We start from the raw sequence: 10,880 nt of genomic DNA, 5'->3' as shown, positions 1-10,880 counted from the left end.
GCCCGTGCTAGGCAACAAGAGAAGCAACAGGAATGAGAAGCCCGTGCACTGCAACGAAGAGTAACCCCTGCTTGGTTCAACTAGAGAAAGCCCGTGTGCAGCAACAAAGACCCAACGCAGCAAAAAAAAATTTTTAATAAATAAATAATATTTTTTTAAAAGAAATATATATAAAAAATAGTAAAATGGATAAATGAATATTGGTAGATCCACACAACAGAATGCTATAAAGGTTAGCATCCACTCTTTATAACTGAATGCAACAATGTAAGTGAATCTCGCAAATATAAATGAGTAAAGGAAGTCATCACAAAAGAGCATCTAACATATGATTCCATACACACAAAATGCAAAAACAGTCCAATGTAATCTATGATGTTAGAGTCAGGAGAGCGGGCATGCTTTGATGGGAATAGACTGGAGAGGAGCATGAGGGCTCCCGGAATGCTGCTCACAGTCACGTTCAGTTTCTTGATCTGAGTGCTGGTTACACAGGTGTAATCAGGTTGTAAAAATCCATTGAGCTGGATGCTTACTATGTGTGCACTTTTCTGTACATATATTATACTCTGATAAAGTTTTTCTTTAAATGAAGAAATAAAAATGCTTTCAGATAAATAAAATACAGAGAATTCAGAGCCAGCAGGTCCAGAGTAAAATAATTATTATTGTGAGTTTTTCAGGCAGGAGAAAATGATTCCAGGTGGAAAAATGGAAATGAAAGAAAGCATGAAGAATAACAGACTATAAATAGGTATGTAAAACCAAAGAACTATTGACTGTATAAAACAATAAGAATAGTATCTTATGAAGTATAAAGTACATGTAGCATTAAAATACATGATAATAGCACAAAAGATAAGAATGGGATCAATGCAAAGTATTCTACATGCTTACATTTTCCAGGAAATGGCCAAAAAAAAAAGTACTAATTCACAGTAGATTCCTATTAAGTCTAATATGTATGTTATGATCCCTAAACACTAAAAGAAAAATAAAACAAATTATAGCCAAAGGCAAGTAAATAAAGGGGGAAAATGGAATAGTAATGTTTAAAATTGTTGATTAGTTCAAAAAAAGGCATGAAAGAAGAAAAACAAAGAAAACAAATAGTAAAATAGTAGATTTAAGTACATTAAATAGTACTTATATCAACATAAATGAACTATTTTAAGACTAAAATCTCATTTAGTTTCATTATTTAACAAGCATTTCCTGAAAGTCTACTGGAGTCAAAACAAGATGCTCACTAAAGCCCTATACAGAGAGAGAAGGGAAAAGTTGCTCTGCTTTCTCTTTAGATGGGTTGCATAAGGACCAGACTTTTGATACCCCCTAACTTTACCAGATCTGAAGTACAAAAAGAAACAGGAGAGGAAGTATGAGTAAAATCAGGTCACAGTGTATATTTTCCACTTCCCAAACCACCCCAGCCCAGGTCCACACAAAACTACACGTGAGAAGTTATCTTACCCATCAGAGTCAACCATCTCTACTCTCCACAACAGTGGGAAATCCGTCATCTTCCCAGGCTGCTATGGACTCGGGCATCTGAGAAGGGAACTCACCAAGCAAAGAGTAGATGGCTACAGAAGAGACGGCTCTGACAGACACCTGCACCCCCAACTGTCCCCAAGCTCAGCTGTCTCCTTCCCCTCAGGGCAGAGCAGATGCTTAGCAAGAAGGAAAGCTCTGTAAAGCGGTTTTCAAGTCCAGTCAAATGTGGACAAGCTTTAGGGCTGAGAGAACATGTATGTTCTGACCTTTTTCTCATAAAGTAATTTTAGTAACGAAAACTATGAAACATTTTTTTCACTAAATTGTTCTTTGGTTGGCTTTAGAAAGCATGGGTTCCAGCTCAGATAGCTGTTTAAAAAACAGCAGCAACAACAACAAAAACTCGTGGCATAAAACTGGATTCTTTTCAGTTTTCTGTATATTTATGGTTAAATGGAGTCTATAAATGTGACTCTTGTAGCCAGTAATCTCGAAGCTTTTTTAAAAACACAAAGTTTTTTGTGTTTTGCATGGTATTGTAAGTATGACAGTTAGGATCCCAGAAGAAAAAATAGTAGCCTTAAGGGAGCAAGTTCATATTAAGAGAAGAAAGACTCATATCTACTCCCTACCCCAGTTTATTCCCCATCTCCAGGAAAAAAAAATTAATAGAAGCTACAGCTCCAAATTTTGTACCAGTTGCTTGATTTATCTGACCACTTTTCTAAAACACTGGTTTGATCAAATTGCAAAAGAAGTCAAATTTATGTGTTTGACTTTCCCCACTCTCCTATCAGAGTTTCAACACCAGAAAAGTGCTAATAAGTTGGGGAAAAAATGAACACTATTCAAGGGGCAAGAGAGAGAGAGAGAGAGAAAAGATTCAGATAATCCACAAATCTGTAATAAGTCTCAGAATTAATGAATGTAAATTATATATACATTGAGCTAGGTAAAGACTGGGGGGCACCAAGATATATATATATATATATATACATATATATATATACAAGGGCACACTATCACACACTATCAGTGGAGGTGTTATAAAGCTGCTCAGATATACAATGAGCTATCTCAACTTTTAGTTGTCATGCACTGAGTATTTTCAAACTACATGCTTATAATTTCTTAGCTTACAAAGGTTTTGTTACCTTTAGAGAACATTAAAAAATAAGTCAAATAGCATTACCATAACCAGAAAGAGGAGGGCAAAAGAAAGTTAAATACCTTAGGCCTTTTATACTTGTAAAAGTAGTTTTCTTTTACATTAGAAAGCTAACGGTTTGTGGATTTCAGAAAAGGGGAATGGGTTGCAAAAGGGTTAAAGTCACCTCAAAGAATCAATGAATTACAAGCATAACCCCTGACCAGGCTACTAACTGTTTTCTAGTGTTTTACGTAAAACTCAAAACTGAATTTGCCAACAGACATGGAAAATTAAATTCCCTTGAGGAAGTTGCAAAGGCCTACATTTTGCTACAGGAGAAACAGAACATTAATGGAAGTTGCACAATATCTGTCTTTTTTAATCAAAATCTCAACAGGGCCCTGAACAGTAGCATGCCTCAAAGGAAGCAGCACGGAGAGAGTAAGCAAAGCACCCCTTTGTGCAAGCCTGCCGAGTCTATTAGGAGCATGCATGATGGATGAGGGACGTGCAGGCAGAGGACAGTTCACATCTTTGAGGGGTTGAACATGCATTTAGATTGTTCATCCGCTCCTGGTGATTTGAGCAGAGAAACTACCAAAATGGGTTTTTAAGTACTTTGCTTTCTAGACCTATAGACCTATAAAATGAAGAACTAACAAGCTAAAGGAAAGGCAGTAAGGCAAGGTGGAACATGCCCTGAACCCAGAAGATGTGGTCTGGCATTGAAGCTCCGCCACTCACCAGTAGTGGGACTTGCCTAAGTAATATAACCTCGATTTTCTTATGTGTAGAAGACAATAACACTGCCTGCTTCACAGGATTGAAATATCATGGTACACGTGAAAAGCCTGACAGATATTAGTTACCACTACATCATCAGCTGATGCAGACATTTAATTAGGAAATGCATTGGCATGGCCAATGCAGGGCTGGGGGGTGGCATACTGTCTGGGGAACAACCAGCCGGCTGTCCCCTAGGAGACCTCAGGGAACTGCATTCATTACCTTTGTCAACGTATCATAATACAGTGTCCAGCCCTCAGAGAGGCAGATTCAAATCCCTGATTTTTCAGCACTATGAAAATAGATCCTTTTCTGAATAGCAAAATCACCTCAAGCAACCTCATGGTTCTGATGTATAAAACCAAAATTGCAATCTAATTAATTTACAATGGAAATTCTACCTTGCATAGGAACAGAATACATGCTTCCATAGGTCCAGCCCATTCTCTCCCTGAAAACAAGCTTACATGGAAAACCAAACCATAGGCAGAAGGGGGAAGGTTGCTTGGAGATAAGAACTCAGGTGAGTAGGTAATCAGCACATTTCAGGTGTCCATCTCTTTATAGGCCCTCAGGTGTAATATGTCCTCAGGGCTATCTAAGAGGTGGGCCTGGCTCCTGTGATCAGGGCTTGGGGTATTGTCTATATGGCTGTCCCATCTCCATTTTAGGGGAGGCAGACCATTGAGGCTGGGGCAGGGCACATAAGCAGGAAGGTGGCAGGAGATAGAACTGAAAACTAAGCATGGACTAGAGCATATGCCATCTATAAAATATGTCTACCAAAATATCTATGAATGTCTGTGACTGCCTTCTGGGCCTTACGTGGGAGAAGTTCTACAGGTTTTCTTGGCTCCAGGTTGGAAAGAAAGTACCTTTCAGGCTGCATGCTATCTGGAAGACTCTCTCCCATTACTTACAAATGCCTATCAATCATCTCCCCAGCTACAGTGGCCTGAGCTAGAAGCTGATCATCCACCACTTTATTACTTCATGCCTCTTGCAGGGTATCACGACAGCACCATTGGCTGACGGGGGTGCACGAGGTGCAGAGCAGGTGGCCTACAGGCTCAATTAAATGGCACATTAACATTCACCAAAGCAGAAAAAAGTGGGCTACCAAGTTTTTGTGAGTTTTCCAAAGGATTCTTGAACTAAAGAAACAGTGCATTTATTATTACTGGGCTCTAACCTTTCCATTTAAATGCCCTCATGTGCCTGTCAAGTTCACTGCTGGCTTGAAATATAGCCAGAAGACAAAATGATCGACTGATCTAACTTTCCAAGAACTACTGTAAAAAAATGTTTCTACTAAAGGGTCTTTTTTTAAAATCAGAGGCTCATACCACTGTCAAAAAAATTGTAATCCACAGGGGACTTTATTATTGTTCGCCTACTTGAAAAGTTAGTTAAAAAATAATAATAGGGCTTCCCTGGTGGCGCAGAGGTTGGGGGTCCTCCTGCCGATGCAGGGGACGCGGGTTCGTGCCCCGGTCCGGGAGGATCCCACATGCCGCCGAGCGGCTGGGCCCGTGAGCCATGGCCGCTGAGCCTGTGCGTCCGGAGCCTGTGCTCCGCAAAGGGAGAGGCCACAACAGTGAGAGGCCCGCGTACCGCAAAAAATAAAAAATAAAAAAATAAAAAAATAATAATAGCCAACCAAAAGAGATGAAAAAAAAAAACTAATTGCACCAAACAGAAAGGAAAAAAGAGAAAAAATTAGGAATATTTGGAATAACAAACTACATCCATTTAAACAAGACAAGAGGAAATGAAAATTGTTTCTGATGGTAATAATAAATATTTATTAAGTGATAACTATGGGCAAAGCATTGCTCTAAGCATTTTATATATACTATCTCATTTAGCTATTACAAAATCCCCATAAAGTAGGTACTGTTATCCCCATTTCAGGTGAGGAAGCCAAAACCAAAGAGATTATAGTATTCCTTTTGAGAAAGAAGACATTATTTTCACTGTTTCTTTAGGTCACTTTTTATATGAATAGTAGCTTTTGAAGACAGGGCAAGATTACACATTCTGTGTTACGCTAGGTCACAAGGCATCACAACTTGTCAAATCCTATACAAATCCCATCTGACCAAGGCAGCGTGGATTAATCTTTAAGAAAACCAGGCACATTGTGGAAACCTGTTCTGTAATATACGGGTCAAGTCATTACCCTAAGATGTAATGCTGCATTGTCAAGAGTTCAAGAAAGCGAAACTGGTTGACTGAGTTCTGAGGAGAGCTGCTGTTTCACTTCCACTCTGAAGGCTAGTAAGATATTCTCTCATGTTGCTGGGCAGCGGCAACGAGGTGCAGCTCCCAGTTAGTCATGTATGTGATCATGAGGGTTTATCAGGATGTAACTCTGTTGTAAGTTGAGGAAGGAGACAGATCCAAAAAAAAAACTATCTCTACAAATTACGTCAAAGAGTGTTCTGCCTATGTTTTCCTCTAGGAGTTTTATGGTGTCCAGTCATATATTTAGGACTTCTAAAACTGTGTTGAATAAAAAGTGGCAAGAGTGGGCAACCTGGGACTTCCCTGGTGGCACAGTGGTTAAAAATCCACCTGCCAATGCAGAGGACACAGTTTCGAACCCTAGTCTGGGAAGATCCCACATGCCGTGGAGCAACTAAGCCCGTGCGCCACAACTACTGAGCCCATGTGCCCCAACTACTGAAGCCCATGCACCTACAGCCCGTGCTCTGCAGCAAGAGAAGCGACCGCAGTGAGAAGCCTGCGTATGGCAACAAAGAGTAGCCCCCGCTCGCCGCAACTAGAGAGAGCCCGTGCACAGCAATGAAGACCCAACGCAGCCAAAAATAAATAAGATAAATAAATTTATTTAACAAAAAAAAAAGGTTCAAGAAAGCTTGGGAGAATTCAGTTAGCCTGTTAAGTCAGTCTTGGTCCAAGCTTCCGACACCACATTACAAAAGGGCTCCTCTGTACAACATCCAACAATAAGAATCAAAGGACCTTAAATTGAGATGAGTAAGAGTCTGAAAGAGGGTGATAGGACAGGCAGCTGGCTGAAGTTTTTCCTCCCACTACAGCTAAATATTTCATCTGCCTCAAGCAAGTGAAATGACCAGCCCACACCTAATTAAACTGCATAGTGATGGGGCTGTGCTACCTTTACAGCATGACAGACACATAGCCTCACCGGTAGTCAGCCACAGAAATCAATAGCTGACATTTGCTCAATGAAATACAAATTGAGATTAGCTAGCTTCACTTTTTATTCAGCAAATTCAAGTCTGCAATCAATTCCTGTGCCTGTGTAGACTATGGAAATTGGTTTTAAATGGATGTTTCTTCCTTAGCTAATTACAGTACACAAGTAAATTCATAATCAATTGCTACCTCTACTTTTACTGTATACGTTTCCATGAGCAAAAGAAGTCTGTCAAAGATGGATATTATGATGGTCTTTACAGAGAGAAGCTACTAAGTGCTCCACATACATTGTAATATATCAGCTAGTTAATGTTAATTTAAAAGACTGTCTTATTTGTCGAACAAATGTGAAACCTCCCTTGTGGTTATTAGTTAAGCGTATAAAAAGTTCTCAGTTTTATCAAGAGCCTACTTGATAAAAAAAATAGAGCTTCGCGGAGTGTCTGGCACATCATAGACAGCGCTCAATGTTAGCTGTTATTGATGTAGTGGGTGGTGTACAATGGGTAACACTGGAGTCAGGAAACTTGAGGTTCATATACTAGATCCATCACCCTTTTGTTTGGGTTTTCAAAAATTCATTTTTAATTGAAGTATAGTTAATTTACTATGTTGTGTTAGTTTCAAGTGTACAGCTAAGTGATTCAGTTATCACATATATGTGTATATATACATACACATATGTATATATATTCTTTTTCAGATTCCTTTCCATTCTAGATTATAAGATATTGAGGATGGTTCTGTGTGCTATCCAGTATAGGTCCTTGTGGTTTATCTATTTTATATATAGTAGTGTGTATATGCTAATCCCAAACTCCTAATTTATCTCCTCTACCCCCACTGTCTCCTTTGGTAACCATAAGTTTGTTTTCTATGTCTGTGAGTCTGTTTATGCTTTGTAAATAGGTTCATTTGTATCTTTTTTTAGATTCTACCTATAAGTGATATTATACGATATTTGTCTTTGTCTGACTTACTTCACTTAGTATGATAATCTCTAGGTCCATCCATGTTGCTGCAAATAGTATTATTTCATTCTTGATATTTGTCTTTGTCTGACTTACTTCACTTAGTATGATAATCTCTAGGTCCCTCCATGTTGCTGCAAATAGTATTATTTCATTCTTTTTTATGGCTGAGTAATATTCCATTGTATAAATATACCATATCTTCTTTAACTTATGGCTGAGTAATATTCCATTGTATAAATATACCACATCTTCTTTAACCATTCCTCTGTCAATGGACATTTAGGTGGCTTCCATGTCTTGGCTATTGTGAATAGTGCTGCTATGAACACTGGGGTGCATGTATCTTTTCGAATTAGACTTTTCTCTGAATATATGCCCAGGTGTGGGATTGCAGGATCATATGATAGAGTTACAATATCATCACTCTTGACTCAACAGTTCTACTCCTGGGTATATGGCCAACAGAAGCAAGCGTTACATCCACCAAAAAACGTGTAAATGAATTCACAAGAGCCAAAAACTTGAAATCACCCTAATGACCATCAACTGTAGAGTGGATAAATAAATTGTGGCAAATTCACAAATCAAATACTACACAGCAGTGAGAAAGAATGAAAAGCATGCATGAAGCTCACAGACATAACTGTGAGCCAGGCTGTACCGTTCCGTTTATATAAAGTTCAAGTACAGGAAAAAGTCAGATGGTGAAAGAGGTTTGAATAGTGGTTACTTTGAGAAGAGTTATTGCCTGGGAAAGGTGCATGAAAAGGAGCCATCAAGGGAGCTGGAAATGTTCTATTCCTTGATCTGGGTGGTGGTAACATGAGTGTGTACATATAAAATTGCATCCAGCTGTAAACCTAAAATTCATGTACTTTAATGTTATATCATAATTCCTTCACCGACTAGATGACCTCAAACAAATCATCCCCTCTAAACCTCCATTTCCTCATCTATAGAATGGGGATGATAATATCACTACCTCCTAGGATAATTATGAGGTATAAATACAATAATTCAGGTATAGCATTTAGCATGGAGCCTTGTATACAATGAGCATTTGATAAATGTTGCCCATTGTGGTCTCTCACTGAGAATGCAGTCATCAACAGGCAGGATTCAGGAGTTATAAATTGCTTGAGGAATCATACTTAAGGTAGAAGCTAACATCACAAATGCATGTGAACCTGGTTTCAAGCAAAACAAAGACATCTAATCCTATGTTTATAAACTTGAGGGAAAATTTTAGATTCTCAGCTTCTAAATATTGCTTCCCACAGAATTCATTTACCTAACAAATTACGCTAATGAAGTTGTAATACTATTCAACGTAAACCAAAAGATGGGTGTACATTTCACTTTGAAGGTATGTGCCATGTAATTTTAGGTACACTCGTTCATGTTTGCTCCACTCTCGCTGGGGCCTAGACCACCGATTCTGGAAAGCTGATGCTTGGGGCCACATACTAACTCTGAAGACACCACAGGACCTGGAAACCGATTTCTACAGCAGTGATTTTCTATGGAAGGCCAGCAGCCAAAGGAGTTTAAAGGACTTTCTAGCGTCTCGCCTGAGCGTAGGTAAAGAATGAATTACTGATCATGAAAATGGCTGAATTACTTCTTGGGCAAGTTTATTTTATCATGTCCATTGCTGCAAAATCTTTAAGGTTATAGGACTGAATATGAGGACTACAGATTTAAGGTGCTAGCTAGAATAGCAGAGGAGTCTTTAGAAATTAGAGTTTCTGCCTGCAGAAAACCTTGTAGTATTGGGAATTCTTTTTGGTTTTTTTTTTAAAGATCGCACTGCCACAACTTGTGGGATCTCAGTTCCCCGACCAGGAATCGAATCTAGCCCCCGCAGTGGAAGCGAGGAGGCCTAATCACAGGACCTCCAGGGAATTCCTGGGAATTCTTGTCATTAGACATTTTTCAAATATTTTATAATAAATAATATAATGTGTCCACCCGTTTTTAGATACTTCTATGAACCAATAAAAGACTGATGTCATGAACCAGGGAAGCGTGGAGAACAATAAGAACACAGTCACCCTGTAAATGTGCCGAGCAACGATGGTGGGTCAGTGGCTCCCTCAACAAGTCCAGACCGTGGACGTGGTCGTCCAGCCTGGCCCTCCTTCTAAATCCACTAGAACTGTGAAAATGGAAAGGTTGTACAGCTTCTCTGCCCAATACCGTAGCCGCTAGCCACACATGGCTAATGTGACCGAGGAACTGAATTCTTCATTATATTGAATTTTAATTCATTTAAATTTAAGCAGCCACATGTGGCGAGTGATTATTGAATTGGGTGGACAGTTCTTGCCAGTCAGATCTTGATGAGCCCGGACCCTTCCTGTTGGGGAGATACTAGTGTCCTGCCCTTGCAGACCCAATTCTTCCCACGGTCTGAGCCAATCTTGAAGCCAACAAGACATAATCCAGATCCTTCCATCCCATCACCCAACCTTGCTGCCCCTGGATCTGGTCAGCTGTTCACCTAGGCAGCCAGTCACTGCATTGGGCGTTTGATCTCTCCTTTTGCCCCTGGTCTTATGCCTCAGTGTCTGCCTAGCTTCTTGTTCATAGCTAGGGGTAGAGTCCTGTTGGGAGCTCTAACCCAGATGACTGATCCCTTAAAACTCTCTCTAGGTCCTGCCACCCCTGCTCCCTGCAGTCCTGCCTCAGATGGAGCTGCGGCTGTGAATGGACTGAGTGTCCCAAAGCACAACATCACCAGTCATCTGTATTTGGTTTTCACCCATTGCCAGAATCTGCCACTGCTCTACCCACTAAGCACCAGGCAACCCTCTCAGATGTTAGGCTAGAGAAATGGTTTGGGTTCCCCCAGCCCAGTGGTGCCCGTCCACAGCTTCTTCTTTCTCCCCACTGGGCCTATGGTTACAGCTGGGGTCCAGATTCTTCATCCAGCCTAAAGTTATTCAAAGTTAAATTATGTTCCCAGTAAAACTGTAAACACTTAACTGTATATGAACAGCTAGATGAATATTTTATTTACATTCATAAATGATCCTAGAAAATAAAATATATGTTCACTTATTATATTTGTGGCAATAAAAGGCTCTCATCTAGAACTCTTTGGTAAAATAGCATGGATTACATAAAATCATCATGTACTCTGACATTGACTATTATCATAATTTAGGGAAACGTCTATCAAAACCAGGAGGCTCGTGGGTGCAGCTTGGCTTATAAATACTTGACAGAAACATATATGTGTATATTCCCCAGACGTAGCTGTCTATATGAGTTGCAGCATT

This window comes from Physeter macrocephalus, chromosome 13 (assembly GCF_002837175.3).
Source record: "Physeter macrocephalus isolate SW-GA chromosome 13, ASM283717v5, whole genome shotgun sequence".
Taxonomy (NCBI): Eukaryota; Metazoa; Chordata; class Mammalia; order Artiodactyla; family Physeteridae; genus Physeter; species Physeter macrocephalus.
Note: the sequence above shows the minus strand (reverse complement) of the source record.